The following is a 461-nucleotide window of genomic DNA, read 5'->3' as shown; positions in this document are numbered from 1 at the left end:
ATATACATACATATATACATACATATATACATACATATATACACACACACCTGGTTAAGGTGGATCTTTGGGTGATATGATCTATAACGATGCTTTATATTTTGTAATCTCAGATGTTTGGTGTGTAATATCTTGTTTTGTAATTAGCAACAAATAACATAAAAAATCAACTCTGAATGGAAAGTGAAGACTAGGTTGGACATGTCGCTTCATCTCTGCACCACAACACCCAGTCAAGAAGAGGTCACATTAGCTCCGTCACTCGTTCATGATAGTAATACTGTTGCTTTAATGGGACAGCCGGGCCGCCGGCATGTAAAAGGCCAGAATTCAATCACGAGAACTTTATTTATAAAAAAAAAAAAAATAAAAAAAAAAAAATAAAAAAAAAAAACACAGAAAGGAACATTAAATGAAGACATTCTCTATTCCTCGTACAACAAGTGAAAAGTAGCATGGGG

Source organism: Anarrhichthys ocellatus, unplaced genomic scaffold (assembly GCF_004355925.1).
Source record: "Anarrhichthys ocellatus isolate YVR2014 unplaced genomic scaffold, GSC_Weel_1.0 scaffold61, whole genome shotgun sequence".
Taxonomy (NCBI): domain Eukaryota; kingdom Metazoa; phylum Chordata; class Actinopteri; order Perciformes; family Anarhichadidae; genus Anarrhichthys; species Anarrhichthys ocellatus.
Note: the sequence above shows the minus strand (reverse complement) of the source record.